General features: G+C 37.6%; 1 protein-coding gene across 7 annotated transcripts in view; it reads right to left on the minus strand.

Annotated features, from left to right (window-relative positions):
* Positions 1-13607, minus strand: part of TCF4 (transcription factor 4) — a 353857-nt gene that overhangs the window by 72959 nt on the left and 267291 nt on the right. The window lies entirely within an intron of this gene.

The following is a 13607-nucleotide window of genomic DNA, read 5'->3' on the forward strand; positions in this document are numbered from 1 at the left end:
CTCCTTCTGGGAAAAAAATGAGTTTTAACTCGGGGGGAGGGGAGGCAGAATAGGAGAACGACTGTAATACCACCACCAAACACGCTCATTATAATTAGGAACCACAAGCGATGATAACCATGACAGCAACATTACAAGGCCACACGTTAAAATAGTCCTTTTCTAAAGATCCAGTTACAAAATTCTTATCTTCCTATACAGTGACAATCCAAAAAAAATTTTTTGCTCATGATTCTGATTGTTTTTTAAATTTCAATAAGGGGGAGAAAAGAAACCACTAATCAGAAAAAAAAAAAAACTTAACATGCAAGTCTAAGAAATAAGAACAACACACTGCTTTGCTATTCGGTTTTCCTTGACAATGTTCTTCACAGCAACTCCAACGTGAACACCCGCCCCATGGTTTTAGGACAGATGTTGAATATCTTAAAATTAAGAAAATAAACCAAAACCTTACTGACAGGCTGGCTTGCATCTTGTATCAGCTCTCTCCCTCTAGCACTGCTCTTGAAACACTGCGGACGATCAGGCCCAAAATGCCCTTGGAGAGAAGCATCCTTGTGGCCTCAACACATTCTATTTTGTATTAATGATTTTTGGCAACCGACTACTGTACTTTCTACAATAGTATTTAATGAATAACTTCTCTTTTTATCATTCTGCCAGTACTCATTAAAACGTACTTGTTTGTGAAATGCAATAGTTAGCTATATGAAACCAAAATATTAATGCAAATTGGCATTGCTAAGTTTAAAATGGTATTTGCATAACAGGAACTAAACATGGTACAAGCTGGAAAAGTACACAGAACACAAATGCCTCTTAACACCATAATTATTGCTGAGAGAGAAATGATGGCTTTGGACGCCATTAGCAGCCCAAGCAGAAGGCATCTGCCAGTACGTGCCCACTGTAGGCTCCTGGTGCTCCCAAGGTCTTGGCAGTAGCAACGAGAGCAGCAAAGCAACACTTCTGCAGTCAGGACAAGTTGCTCAAAGTCAGATGGGTTCAAGGTCCAACCCCATTCCTTCGTACTTAATGACAACCTAGGACTGGACCATTCACTGCCCCCTATAGGTGTCAACTGAAAAATAATTAGTAGACATTTGTGTGCACAATGAGTGATTCTGGTTTTGAGCATTGCCCACATTTCCTGGGCACTTCTCCCCACTCAGGAAGCACAAGGAATGAGAAGGCCATGTGCAGGTGTGTGTTCATGCAGGTAGATTCCAAACAACGCTCCACGAGTTCCTTTGGGTAGGATCTTGAAGAAACATAGCAATTAAAAATGTTTCTATCCTTACTGGTTCATGCAACAAATATTATTTTAACATTCCTACATGTACAATGGTTCAAATCTTTAAGGAGGGAAGATAAAGGGTAAAAGATTCTTGAACTGATTTAAAGCTTGTTGGGAAGCTATGGTAGAATCCCAAACAAGGTACTTTAACTGGGGACTCAACAAGCAGGAAGCATTAAACAGACATTTTCATTGACGATGAAATATTTATTTTAACAAACAGATACTATTTATTTTTCAGTAAATACCTCTTGTTATGGAACCAGTCAAAGGAGACACAGGAGCTCTCTAAATTCTGCCAGCTCTCGCTGGGAGCACCCAAGGAAGGACCTTGCCTAAGCATAGCACAGAGGTGGGCGTGCATGCTATCAAGGGACTCAGGCTGCATCAATGTGTCACGATTGTGTGACATAAGCTGACAAGTATTTAGAAATGCACTGAAACACAGTAAGGAGATTTAGGGTCCATAGTTAGGTTAACAGCTGAAAAGCCTGAACAGACAAGCACTTATTAAAAATGTTATGAGGTATATGGAGATCTTGATTCTTAACTCAGATGCCCAAAGGTCACATTGAAGAGATACGGAACAATTGAGTCACGGTCTATCATCACCTCTAAGAACCTGAGCAAGGGATTTAATCCCTCCTGGCTTCTGTTCCTTACACCAGCGCCTTGGTAGACCTTCCTGCAGTGATGCAAGTGTTAAACATCTATGCCCTTTAGTATCTACCCATCACACGACTACACAGCACTTGAAATGTGGCGAGCACTACCAAACCAGTCAAGTTTTAAATGTTTTACTTGCATTTAATTAGCTTACACTTAAATATTAATAAGTGCATGTAGCTAGTGCCTCATTGCACAGGCAGCCTAATCCTGTGAAATGGGTTAACAACGTTTCAAGCCCCTACTTTGCTAGGGTATAGTAGACATTAAATTAGGAAGTGCTAGAAAGCAATGTTTTAACTGAATTGATGCAAGTGTATTCTAGTGTACATTAGTTATTACTATAATATAATATTTATAGCAAGCTGGAAACCACTTTCCTTATAGTTAAAATCAAAACAAGACTAATTTTACACCCAATAAATATCTGATTTAAACATCAACATAAGCAAGTTTCCAGAAGCACATTCTAAAATGTAAAATATGTAAGCAAGTTATTGCTCTAAGCTGTTCAGTAGATCATACTGGGAAATAAAAGACGTAAGAGAAATACTGAGATGCTACAAAAATATTAGCCAGTCAATCAAAGACTAATGAAAAACAAAAACATGGCTGATAGTTCCTCAAAGAGCCTTGACTTAGAGTAAATTTACAATTATAAAAGAATTACCTCCCAAAACAGATACTCAAATCATAGAAATTATCATCAAAAATGGCAATCATTTTTGTGCGTCAACATACAAGCACACACACAAAATTTTTTTTTTCCTAGTTTTCATTTCAATTGCTCATTTTGAACACAGACAACCGTGTACAAATAAAATGTGAAAAACAGACCAGAAGAAACTCCATCATAGGGCAAACTTGTAAGATGCCCAGAGTAAACATCGAAGCCTCCATGTTTCACTACCACTGCGCTGCACCAGCCGACAGGGAATCGGGAGGAACAAAGTGTACAGTCTCAGAATGCCTGTGGCACTGGAGTCAGAATTCCATGAGCTAAAAGGCAAGGCAACTGGTGACAGCATATCTGTACACCAAGGATATCTTGCAAATCAAAACTGCCATTGCTGTGCCCAGCCGCCACCTCCACTCTAATCAAACCTAGGAGAACCTTGTACAGCCTGGGGAGGAAACTGAAGTGTGGCACAAGGTACCCTTCCAGACTTGGCAACTCTCTCCCAAACCTGGCACTGAAGGAGTGAGGTGTGCTTCTGGGTTCTAGGAGTTGGCAGGTGTAACAATGTGCCACCAGATCCTGCCACCTTCCTCCACAGGGTGCTAGGGAAGGCAATCAAGGTTTCAAAATCACTTCCAAATCACAGCCAAGGATTATCCAACATTGATGGGAAACTCAGTAGTGGCAGGAAGAGAAATCCCCAGCTGTGAACAGTGAAATTGGAAGGGAGAATCTCTAACACTGGCTTCAATTTTTAATCATTTCTTGAGGTATCTAATGACAATCTGTATCTAATGACAATGTAATGTCCTCAATGCCCCAAATACTTCAAGCTGATTCTTCACCACTGTCTTTCCTGCAAATTCCTTTTTTTCTGTTTTATGTCCTGTAAAAAAAAAAAAAAAACCAAAACACACATTTCTTGAAAATGACTCGGTAAATTAATAGATGTACTGATAGCTCAAACTATTTTAGAAGGCAGTATGTAAATACATATTTAGATTACAGAGAAATGTACTTATTGACTTAACATATACTAACAGCTGCTTTGAAGCCATTCCAGTTGCTTCATAAATAATATACTATGTTTATAACACCACAAATAAAATCTCACATTTAATGGTAAATGGTAGAAAATGTCTGGGTAACTCTGTAGTACACTATGCTACAGGGAGTGAGGAGATGGGAAGGAGAAGGAGGGGGAGGAAGGTTTGGGGTTCAGGGAGGACGGAAAGTGCTATATCAAAAGAGAAGAAAATTAAGAGAAAGCTGATAGTATCCACACATGGCTCACAACACCAGCATGATTTACTGTAGTTCGTATTACTGTCTCTAGATTATGGCTTCTTCTTGGCACTCTTAGTGGGGCCATCCTGTCAATGTAGGGTACACAGCCTTTCAGTTGTCAGTAACAAACTCCTGCTGTAACCCACAACTATATCAGTCAAAGTCATTTTCAGATATTGTCATATTTCTCCTGGAGGGCACACATGTCCTAAAGATATATTTATAACTTAATCCTGTCAGTACTTTGATTTTAAGTCTTTATTTAAACAATAGCCATTACTAAGTCTATCTTTCTTCAACTGAATATGGAAGTAGCCATATACATCCCAGACGACCTGGCATGTGAAATTTTGACCTTGTCATCTAATAGTACTCAATTGCATTAGCCTGGGATTTTGAAAGAGGCTATTTCAAAAGTTCATTTTAAAACTATCTCTATAGTCATTTTGATTATGCGAAGCAAATGTCTATTATTTTCAACTAATTTGTACTAAAATATATGCAGTCATCAAAATAACATACTGTAAATAAACTTTTGATGAATAAGCAAGTTTGAGCAATAAATAATTGGCAGTCTATTACTGTCTAGTTATGTAATCTATCCATCTATCCACCCAACCAGCCATGTTTTCTCTGTTCCAGCCATGCATTTATCATCATAAAACCTGTCATTCTTTCAATTCTGATTGAGTTACACAGGTAAGAAGTCCAGAACCAAAGAGGTTAACCTACATAGCTCCCTATCGGCAGTGCGGCTGTAAAGACCCTAGCATCTACAAATAATTCCACACCAGTTGTCCCGTTTGTGTGCCATGTGACCTCTTTCAAAGTAGCGAAATATCTCTAAGTGTGTCTATGTCTTGTTAGATGGGTTTGCACTGTTAGATACATAACCATCAATCAGATTCAACATGGAATATTTTAAGATAAACATCCAAATAGATCAACTCAAAGTGGGAAACACCATCCATCAAACTGTGCAACAAGTTAAATGTACAAAATGAACATTTAAAAGATATTAAAGATTTCAAAAGACAAGTGCTAGCCTAAATCTACTTGGATATAATAATTTGTTTCTCCTTTTTTCATGTTTCCCTTTTTTTTTTTCATCACATAAAAAATGAGGGAGGAGAGAGTCATAAGGCAAAAACTTGCTCCATGAGGAACAAGTTAGTGTGGTGCTGTGTTTCTCAGTGTCATAGCTGGAAGGTAAAACAGCTGCCATAGTGTAGATGTCAAGATCTCATAAGGACTCATACAAGTTGTCTTTCTTGAGGTTAATTAAGTAAACTGAATCCTAAGAGGTTTGATTAGCAAGTATGACATGCTTACACTAGGCCAGGAGGTTCTGGTACCACAGGAAACCCCTAAAAGGTAAACGTACTCAGCCATCATGCACCTATTTCTATGTTTCAGCTCATTCCCCTGAAGCATCAAAGAAGTCTGCTGAACTCTGCAACCTCTGCAAAGGATTACCGGATTCACATCAACGTGTCTAATTTTACAGTTACTTTATTTAAGTTTTTAATACAGCACAGGTCTTTTTTTCAGGTGTTAATAGAAAAATCAATTCTAAGTCACAACAGCTGTGATCCTTTTAAATATCACAGCTGTCATGAGTTGAAAATAACCAATTTGAGCATACAAGTTTCTGCTGTGAATGTAACAAAATGAAAATATGATGGAATTTTATCTTTTATGCCCTCTGAAGCTGAATGTCTAATACAATACTAGTGTAATAACTTATTTCTTTAAAATAAAATCAAACTCCCATTTATTTGCTAACCTAGCCCACAGAAGGCTTGAAAGAATGAAAAGGAACATCTTTTTAAAAATATGTACTCCCATGGCAACTGTAGAACTTCTTTAATTGAGGAAACAGCATTAACTCTGGAAGGACAGAGTTAAACAGCTGATATCAGAATTCAGAGTTCATTTATGTAAACATTTTGCTGTGAAGCCAGGGAGAGATTAAGTGGGATCCATGGTACACATTAAACATTATTAAACTCTGGGAATTTAAATTATTACACAGGACTAAGTCTAAACTCAAGAATGGTATTAACCAGTATCTTCCAGAAAATAGTGGCATTTAACCACTTTGTTGTAGACTGAAACTATTAGACAAGATGGAATAAAAATATTTGTTTGCCTCTCAATCCAAATCCATCATTATATTTTAATGAATATAATGACATCTCCAAGGAGCCTTAAAGAAAAAAAAAAGTGAAGGAATAGAATATAATTTGTTTGATTTGAGGTTAGTATTTGTTAAATGAAATAGTGTACAGTGGACACCCAAGAAATTCTAGGATTGCATTTATGAACAAGCATTGCCACACAAGTTACATGGAAGAATGGGACTCAAATGTTTGAAAAATGTTACTGCATGGTTATGATGAGGAGAAAATTGACCAAAAAAAAAAAAGCACAATATTAAACCTCATTGCATCCGCAATGTTATACAACCTGGATTATCCTTTAAACTTTTGTTCTCAAGGTCTCTTAGCCTTCTGGTCACAGAAAATGAAAATATGAAGTATTTTCATCTCATATCATTAGCATTTTCTTCTTCCTTCCTTATTTTCCTTTATAGATTCACAGGGTGGAGACAAAAGTTGGTGATGTTTGTAGCTAACAACTGTCAGCAAAAAGCTGCTCCCCGTTCTGCTTAGGGAGGTGCAGTGCAGCAGGTCCAGAGGAGCCCCATCATCCCCTAGTATTTGCATATTAATTTCAAAGCTACATGAAAAACATTGTAGTCTTTTAATCACATCAACACACAGAAAGGCACTACAAAGTGAAACTGCACTTGTTAAACATCTATCCCAACCCCCACAGCACACAAAGGAAGCCTAAGAAAACAGAATCCTCTGCTCCTGTAATGCTGAGCCTCCACTTCTGAATTGTAATAACAGGTGCAGAAATAATAATGTGCTGGCCAATCAACTTTTTCCCTCTGATTTGTCAGTTTAGCTTAATAATGCCATTAGGAATGTAAACATTTCTGCAGTTTATATTTAAAAGTCAATAAAATAATGGGGTACAGAATTTATCCTTTTTAATTTTTTAAGTGATACATTTGATTATTTTAATCACGTCAGTACTTAACTGGATGGGGTTTAAATATGCATGTAACATCAATTTAATTTGTTTTATTCGTTAGAAAAGCTATTGGGTAATACTGCATTATTCTACTTAAAAAAGAATAAGGAGAAGAAGGGGGAGAAGCACAGGCTCCAGGGGAAGCTGAGTGCAGAGCCTTCTGCTTGTTGGAGATGGGGTGCCAGTGCCTTCCAAATGTCTTTCATTATGTGCATTTGAAAATGGCAACAAAGAGGTGAGAAGCCAGCACACACTCACCAGACAGCTGATCATAAAAACAAGGAGTGTTTTCCACACTGTGGACAAACTTTATAGAGCTCCAGTAACAGGACTGTGGTTGGTAAATGCATCAACTACTTTCAAAATGGTGTGAGAGTCTTCCCCAACACAGCGATTCCCATTTGAAAAGAATCATTATTGGTGCAGTCATTCAGTACTCTATAATTCTCACCCTTGGGTTTGTGGAGGTGAAAAAGCCAAGTCCAATGTTAGTCTCCACTATTAACATCCCCTATTCATTTTCAGGTCAGCTACAATGGAAGCAGCTGGAATTCAAGTCTCTGCACTCCGTCCCACCAATTACCTCCATGTGCCCTCTCAGGATGAGTGTAATTTGGTCTGGAGGAGCGCTCCGGTGCTGGGTAGCTGGCGGGTGCCAGCCAAATCCTGCACTTTCTTCCGCGGAGCCTGAAGTCAGACCATCAGCACTGCTCTCGCTGCGGCCTCTAACAGGCTTTGCCCCACCTTTCTTCCCAACAACGGGGGGGGGGGGAGAGCAGGAGGGCGAAGTTGAAGACCTGCTACTTTCCCCAATAAAACTGTGGCAAGATAGTTCCTGCGGAGTGAAATGCCTCTGAAAAGCATGTGCAGATTTCTTGAAGAAATCAGGAAAAATTTGATGAAAACTAGGCTTGGAATCAAAGCAATGTGGAATTTAAAGACAAAAATATCAGGAATGGGAACTTGTGCATTTTATTCAGAATACAGTCATGTGGCATATGTACAACTGTGAATTAAAAAATTGTGATGTGGCAACTAAATCATGGATCTTTAGCATTGCAAAAAGAAAAGCCTCCCAAAGTTCAGCAGGAGGCACGCATAATTCTCAAACCATTTTCAAGCTCAAAATCCAGAACCCCACCTTCAAAAATAGTCAGAAGAACACACATGTTGTGTTTAGCATCTACAGTATGGTAAACACCGAACACACCTAGCACGATGCAGTGATGTCCTCAGTAGCTCACCATAGACGTTTAATGTTAAAAGGCCTGCAAGGGGGAGGTCTGAAACTTCCACCACTTCACACCATACGATGCAAGTATTTATAGAAATTTTCCCTCAGTTTGTCAGTGTTCATCTGTTTATCCTGGTTTACAAACACTGGCCTTTTAAAATAGAACTATGATGAATTCCTGGACAGATCATAAATAATGATGGAATATACAGTTTCATATTTTTAGTGGACAATAAGCTTTATCACATATAACTTTACCCACTGTCACCTCAGAGTTACCCTAAAGTTTTGAGCAATAGGCAAAAATCCAACCAAATATAAGGGTTCAAGAAATTCCTGGAAAATGGAATTAACTGGTAAATTTACATTGGTGTCATTACTGTGCCAAAATCCATACACATTCACATAAGAACTCAAAAATATTTAAAACTAAAATTATCTTTATACTGACAGTTAAAGAGCTTTCCTGTAACTCTGATAATAACGAAGGGAAAAGAAAGCCAGCCATCTCTGCTTCTGTCCTGGAACTGCCCCAGGTATGAGACCTGTATTCAGGCTTGCAGTGTGGATCAAATACACATTTCCACTGCGTTTTCTTCTTAAGGCAAACATTTAAACAACTCTCACAACTGCCACAACCATATGTAAAATCTATATATTTATAAGGTCAAAGGTTTTTTGTTGTTGTTGTTGTTGTTGTTTTTACACCAGGTTGCTGAGCATCTATATGACATCTATAGCGATTTTATGAAAAAAGATACTGGGACATATTTTTGTGCCTACTGGCAAAGCAGTGACAGAAGTTTCAAATCAGTTTGAAAACACACACACACACACACACACACACACACACACCATTCATAAAAATGAAATACAATGCCTACATGTAAACTATGATGAAGTCATTCAAACAAAGTTATAAGGAAGAAATCACTCTCAAGTCTGCATGATGGAACAGCAATTTTAGTTAAAAAACAAAGCAAAACAAAACACCAACAACAAACAAAAAAAATAGGAAATATAATGCAAACCACATTTATAATGGAATAGGAAAGAAACGATTCTTCAGCACAATTTCCTGCAGATTAGTTAGAAAGATACTGAAAGACACACCAGCTTTCAGCTCTTGCCCCTGCCCACTGTTCTCCCCCAGCCTTCCTTGCTCTGTACCAATGTCCTTTTTCCTGCTGCTCCTTGAGCAATGCCAAGCCCCAGCACAGCCAGGATGGCTAGCGACTATCAACCCAGATTCTAAGTGCTCAGACGGGCTTGAAATTAGGGATTAAATAAAATTAACGAAATATGTAACTAATCCATAATTTCTTCCTGAAAAAAATTAGCTGCACAAGAAAAAAAAATTGCTCAAACTGACATCTGTGAATCTCACGCATGGATTTTGGAAATTTAATCAGGGACAGGAGAGCAAGATGCAGCCATAATATGAAGGTTAAGCGTCTGGTGACTTTTTACAAGCTCAAATCTAAAGAACAAAATCAGCCTAATTTTGTTTCAAGCAATTCTACAGAGAAGCAAAGCATTATGTTTCCATTGTTATTCAGAAACAAACAAATTAAACTTTTATTTGCCAAAAGATGAGCTCACAAAACAGAAGTTTGTCCTGTATACTTTTCTTAGATATTCTTTATTTCCTTAAATCAGTGGGGAGTTGAAATATTCATCAGTTTGTGATCTTAACAGATTTTTGTTCTATAATACCAAGTGGGAAACGATTTTTTTAGCAGCCATGAATTTGTACTGCCTACTTTCATTTATTATCCTGGTTAAGAAAATATTTAAGTATATGAAACACATTTTTAAAAGGCCAAATGATATTTGCATAGTTGATACACTACTGAAAACGTGAAAACCTAGTAACTAGCAATATGTGGTTGTCCTCAACCAACCATGAGATTTGCACCCCCCCAAAAGTCATTAAAAGGACTGCAATTTTTTGTTTTATTTAAATTTTAATCTTTCTATCTTAATATCTTAATCTTTCTATCTATTTAATCTTTAGCTCTTCTTGTGGCCAGTGAAATGAAGCTTTAAACACTTCATACTTCAACTTGTAGCTTTAAAGGATTAAGGTTACAGACTGAGGTTGTCATTTATCCACCAGAAAACTTTGTTCTAAGAAGGTATTCCCAACTGAGAGCCTTTGCCCCTCCGCTGCACCTGACTTTATTTCCACCTTCATCGGAAATCAAGGAATTATTTTACTTTTCTGTCTTCAATAACAAATAATTGATATCCAGCTTCATCTCTGAATTTCACTGAGTTGAAAAGCTGTATAACATGACCACCAGAATATAAACATTGAAAGCTCATTATCATTTCCTGAGATTTGATGACTTGACAAATAACTATTTCAAAACAACTAGTTTGAAACCTGGTTTGAAGCTTGTTAGTATAAAGCAAAAAGAGCAATTACAATAATTATAGGTTTCTCTATACGGTTTAACACATGCACATGTTGGTGAGAGCTGATGTGATCTTAAATTACCATTAGGAGGAAATTTTGCCACTTTTGTTTTTAATTTCATTTGCCATAATTTTATCTTTGTGGAGCTGCTACATTTTTAGGTATGTGGAATTTGACCAAATAATTTCTTATTAAAATTCGTGCTCACTGAACATGTAAGAGTAGAGAAAACTCCAATTTTAGGAATGGAGCTACCCTGAGTGTGGTCAGGGGACGCCTGGTGCTGCAGACAGGCTCACAGCACATTTTGATAGGAGCTCTTTAATGTTCACAACACTTACAAAGGATTTTCTCTGCCAAAAAAAAAAAAAAAACCAAAAAACAAAAAACCAAAAAAAACCAAACTCCTCTCCAGGGTTAAGAAGGAATGCCTTTAAATTTCTACTTAGCTGAGATTAGAATTCATTTGTATTAAATCACCAACGTATGGGAAGCAAATCGCAATCACTGTTTGGCCAAGTTCATTAAGCTCTCGCGCCTGAGGGCAGCTGATCTTTAAGACACATTTTGGTTTGTATTTTAGTCTCATTCCTTGGTAACTCTCTGTTGTGATTATTTAAGTTTTGTTTCATGGGATCCCTACCTTCAAGACAGGTACAGTCCTTCCATTTTGGGGGAATATGGTCATGGGCAGACATCATTATTTAAGGTAATAGAAAATCCGTGTCCTGTTTTGTTTGTCCTAAGTTATCATTGATTACAGCATTCCCCCTTGCTAGGAAGTTAAGGGGAAAAGTGATTTTCCAAAGCTCTTAGCTTTGAGTTCAAAGAGAAGAAATCTTAATTGTTGTAATGCTTAATTGTATTCTCCCCACAACCTAAAATCAGTGTTTAGGAATGATTTTCCATTTTCTTCTTTTGTTTATTCACTGGGAAAACCTGCTTCCTCTGGCTTCTCTCAGTTCAGAGAGTTCAAACCGAATTTAAGCAAGTAATTGACTTGTCACTGGCAAAGAAGAAGGAATTCAGTGCTATGTTGTCTTCAGTGGAAAATCTGTGCAACCAAGAGCTGGCCACATTTAACTAACAATTCAGGTTAAAACGCACAGTGGCCATCCACGGTCACACACACAATCACACAGATAGTCCAATTCCAAACAACCACAGAAACTCAAGAAATGTAAAGTCTCTTCAATAGGCATTTCGAACAACTAACGCATGGCATACACAATCTCCTCGAGACGTCTGGCGCCAAATCAAAAGCCGCTGAATGCAGAATTAAGGTCAGTATAATGCACACTGCAGAATAAACAACAACAAAAACCTGCTTCGCCAGTGCATGTGTGAAGACATTTTTGAAAATAGTATGAAATTGGTCCCTCGCAAGGAACACCCAGAAGTGGACCTCACTACCTGTTTCACAAAGCTCCAATGAAGAACCCATAACGCTCCGCGCTTTCAAAAGCTCTGTGCTGGGGTTCCAAGTGGCTAGTTTTTTCTACTTAAGATGTATATACAATTTGCCTCTTTCTAGTGTTTGAATCAATAGAGATATACATCACCAGATTTGTTTTTAATCAACGCCTTAAAACAGTTCCTATAAATACATTTCCTGTGACAGAGCGATCTTGATTTTATGAGTACCATCCTCTCAAAAAAAAAAAATCTAACAACCAAAATATTTGGCAACTGAGAGGGCATATTAGTGATATGATGTCATATTCAGCGTTTTCTTATAGTGGAGGCAACTGGCAAGCTGTGGGAATGGAACACATATTTTTAAAATTCCTTTTGGCCAAGGGGAAGTTAAAATGCCCAAGCCTTGAACTAAAAGTGGCAGTTCAGGCATTAAAGCGAACAATTAACACATAAAACTCATGTCACTGCCAATCCTTACAGATAAAAACAAGAGAAACTTACATAGAATAATTTTCTTACAGTGCATTAGGGCCATATAATTGCTGAATCTAATTTATTGCTTCAGAAACACTTTTGCTTACTAATTACAATAGCATCACTCAGGAAATCTCACTAAGAATTCTTTAAAATTAAAGGTACCGACTGTGTTGACTTAGGAATGTCTCAAAGATAACACCAAAAGTCCAAACCACATACGAGGTCTAGCAACTGCAAATCAGGCACTTTTTCACATGCATCAAAAAAAAAAAAAGTTACATAAGCCCAATATTTATGTTTACAGATTTAAACTCCATCTATTCATAACACAATCTGTTTTAAAATTACATTTCCCTTATTACATTGAACTATTGTAGCTACACTAAGTTCTTTCTAAAAAAAAAAAAGTCTAAAAATATAGTCTTATGAACTTTTGCTGATCCACTTGGACTTTTCAACATAAAAACAAATGGTATTATTTTAACAGTTGCCCATTCATAAAATGGGCGTCTTGAATGAAATTATTAATCTTGCTAAACTGTACCCTCAAACACATGTGTATCTGTATGCATTCCAGAATATGCTCAGCCAGAAATAACCGTTATGCATACATCTGTCTGTGTGTACATCCACATGCAGATCCCCCACATACACATGTTTAATTCGTTTGCGCCAATCGCTACAGCTGAACTGGGCCTTCGTGAAGGCTTTGATCGGTCCCTTTTGGCCCAACCATCACACTCTGATTAAGATCAACCCAAATGCAAGTTCCAAGTACACAAAGAGAACACTTTACAAATGGCTGCTTTTCCCCCCTTCTTCTTTTCTATTTTAAAATAAATTTTTGTTCCGCTATTAGCCCAAAACAGCTCTTCCCGGGAGCCCCACATACCAATTTGAAAATATTGAAATCCTTTTCCTTCAAAGGGCCCAGACGAAGGGGGAAAAAAAATAAACCTCCAGATGGCAAGTATAAACCTTCTGCTGGGGTTATGCACAAAATCCCAGACACATTTTT

Source organism: Ochotona curzoniae, unplaced genomic scaffold, assembly GCF_017591425.1.
Source record: "Ochotona curzoniae isolate NIBS_2020 unplaced genomic scaffold, NIBS_Ocur_1.0 contig_43, whole genome shotgun sequence".
NCBI lineage: Eukaryota > Metazoa > Chordata > Mammalia > Lagomorpha > Ochotonidae > Ochotona > Ochotona curzoniae.